The 3,391-nt window shown below is 45.3% G+C and overlaps 1 pseudogene; it reads right to left on the bottom strand.

Moving 5' to 3' along the window:
• Nucleotides 1–3,038: 3,038 nt before the first annotated feature.
• On the bottom strand, nucleotides 3,039–3,170 carry LOC125094455 (uncharacterized; annotated as a pseudogene).
• Between the last annotated feature and the right edge of the window lie 221 nt (nucleotides 3,171–3,391).

Here is a 3,391-nt window from a genome sequence, read left to right as displayed (position 1 = left end):
TCTCCCAGCTCAAGCATGCTCAGCGCACTCTTCTCCAAACAGATGAGTTATTCACCATCTTCCCAACAAGTCTTATGCATTCCCACCTAGGGAACCTCTGCTTGGAATGTGACTTTCTCCTCTATTTTCCTCTGCCTCCCTAAATAGTCTTCATCCTGTTGGGCTCAGTTCCAGTCCTAGCCTCCAGGAGTTTTCCTGTCCATCCTCAGCACCGTCCCACCCCTAAATCCTCTGGCACCCAATATCCATTTTGCTGACTTTCTTGCGTTCTTCTCTGTGTAAGTCTTGTAGACTTCTTAGAGCCTAGATGATGGGCCTCTTGTGCAGCCTCAGGTGCACGTGCAGTGGAGAGAGAACCAGATTCTGGTCAGCTCACAGTTGTTGTTATTTCTTGCTGCCACTTGTGCTTGCAGCTGGAGACAGGTTATGCCGGTTTGGCGAGTGTTTGTCCACTGTCTCTGGGATAGCCTTGTTGGTCCAGGTCCCAGCAGGGACTTGTGTTAGGTGCCAAGAGCACAGCTCTTTCTGATTTGCCTTCTCACGTCCCGCCATCATTCCTCAAGTATGGCTCTGATCAGCTGGATCTGGAAAGTCTTCTGTATTAGCTACTCATGGTACAGATAGCTCTCCTAGAAGAAACTCCAGGAAGCCCTGTTTTCAGCCTTTGTTACCAGCCCAGTTACCTCCTGTCTTCTTGGTGAGCCCCGCTTTGGGAGGCAACCAGTCCTTTTGTAAATTAGGCCATGTCCTCTCCAGAAACCAATGTTCTCATACCAAGTTTACTTTATATCCAAGATATTTCTGGCAACAGTAAGTTTCCTTATTAGTCTCCCCTCTCTCCAGCGAGGAATTCCTATTTACCCTACATTAATGTAGCTAATAGAGTGAGCTTATGTGATGGAGTAGGGGGGAGCGAGGGGAGGGAATCACATAAGTGACCCTATACAGAACAAAAGTGACTCACCCCAACATAAGCTTTGGTTCCAACTTTATACAAAAGAGAGGCCTACTTCATTTTTAGGTGCCTGTGCCCAAAATTAGTTTCTGTTTGCCTTGTCCTCATGCCCAGATCTATTCCTACTCCTCTGTGTCCTGCTCTGTGCCTCAGGAGCCTGTATGCTATAGATGGCATCTCCAGAGTACCCTGACCCAGTGCACCCCTGAGTTTGGGCGAATGCATGGCACCTGCAGAAGACTTCCTCCCAGTCTACAGCAATCTGACGGTGGCTCCACTGTCTCTGGCAAAAGGACTCGTGCTCTCTCCCATTGCTTTAACTGTCCAGGCTCCAGCAGTGGAACTCCTCCCCTGGGGACAGGTTGGTGTTGTTGCTCTCCCTTAGCACTTAAACATCCCTTGATGGCTCCCTTAGCCCTGTTTCTTCATTAAACCCTCTTTGCTCCAACCTTTTCAGTTTGTCATCTGTCTGCTTCACGGACCCTAATTGACACAGTGCCCTCTCGAAGAATACCCAAATTAATCTTTGCCTTTATTAGGGTAAATCTGGGTACAATTTGTCTCTCCCATGGCACTGAGCATGGTGATTGACAACTACAAAATCATTTGTAAACCCTAATTAAGATAGATATTAATGAGCCAGACTCATTCTTCTGTGTGAATCCAGGGTTCCTGTTAACAAACCAGACTGCTGAATGTGACCCCTGTAAGCACCAGTCTTCTGATTCTTGAACGGTGGGCTTGCCCCTTCACCCTGCCTGGTTCCCAACTTACAATGAAAGATTGAGACTACAGTATCTTATTCACTGATAGGGGCGGTACACTGAATAGATGCAATAGCATGTTTAAAATCCAGCAAATTATCTCCGCCATCTTCCCAAATCAGTTCTAGGACACGTGACTGATGCTGTTCTTTAGGAATCTAGCTAGTTTGCCACTCTCCCAGAGGATGGCCTGACAGGAGTTACTTCAAGAGGGCTGAGGCTTCAACACAGCTACCTTCAGGGTAATTGAGATGAGTTGTTTGCCATACCTGTTCTGTTTAACGAGGGCGATGCTCATTCCCACAAGTGGAAGGGCCACTGGTGAGCTACCATCATCGAAGAGAAACTCCAACCAGATGTCTTCACAGAGCTTGCTGCTTGGCGGCTTCCTGCCTCAGAGACTCTTGTTTTAATTATCGTTCCTCTATACATCATGTTCCTGAAAGAAATTCCAACATGTTTCCAAGTTATTTTAGCTGGGTATTTTCCCTGCCAATCTTAAAATCAGTGTTTCTACTCTTTGCTTCCTAATGATTCTTCCCAATGAGAAGAGGAGAGAAAAGATCTCAGGATATTTTCCCTAAGGATGCAGTGTAAGTGTCACCTGGGGAAGGATTTCTTCCTTCACATGTAAAGCTGCAGGGCCCAGAAGGGCTGCCACATGCACATTTGAAACAAGCATTTCCAAAGCAGAAGTCCAGCACCAGCCCTGTCACACATGCGTAAAACAAATTGTCCAATGGGAGCAGTGCATAAATCACTCAAGAGAGAGTGCCAAAAATTCCACAACATTCCTTCCAGAATCTAAAACCCAAACACGTTAGAGCTCCAAGCTCTTACGAAAAAATTCTGAAGGGAAAATGAACTGTGAATAGCTATGAAGAAAGTGTAAGTAATTCATCCACCTGATGGGACCACCTGCTAATCAACATTCACACAGTATTTTGTATCCAGCTATGAATCAAAATTCTTGAGCTAAGTTTATAGCTTAAAAAGCCAAAAAGTCCTGTCATCATCAGCGCTGCTATTTACCAGCGACTGAGACAGAACCTGCATGAACGGCTATGCTTCGTGAAGGATGTTGATCTACGTGGGTTGTGTCTGATTCAGGGGAGGAGCACTTGGGCTGGTTTCAGACACTAAGATTAATGGGTAGTGCAGTAAATCACAGTCACAGAAAAGAAGAACCTTGGTGGGGAGGGCGAGTGTTTTAGTTTCTCAACCCGCTGCATGCCCATGGAAGAGAGAACTCTGTTAGAGTTAGAAGTGTTGGAGAAAAGGTACTTCCACTCATCTTTTTAGTAAACCTGCTCTTGTAAAAGGTACAGCGTTTGTGCAAAATTTTTCTAAAAAGTATTTATTGAGGTAGACAGGAAAAAATGATTCTCAATTAGCAATAATCGTGCCTCCGAGAAACCTCATTGGCTACGATACTGCCACTGTGCAAAGCTTGAAAAAACGATTCTCATAGCAAAATATCTGCCCTCCCATGTGTAGAGAATAAGTGGGGCCAAACCCAAAGAGCTCTACACAACCAGAAAAAGAGAAGTGGGTTCAGCTATAAAGCCAATTTATAAGAGGTGCACAAACTCTTGTACTGAACTCCAAGACTTGATTCAATGTATCTATGTATTAGTTTGCCAGGGCTGCTGTAACAAAATACCACAAACCA

The sequence above is a fragment of the Lutra lutra genome, chromosome 2 (genome assembly GCF_902655055.1).
Source record: "Lutra lutra chromosome 2, mLutLut1.2, whole genome shotgun sequence".
Classification (NCBI taxonomy): Eukaryota; Metazoa; Chordata; class Mammalia; order Carnivora; family Mustelidae; genus Lutra; species Lutra lutra.
Note: the sequence above shows the minus strand (reverse complement) of the source record. Positions and strands in the feature narration are given on the sequence as shown.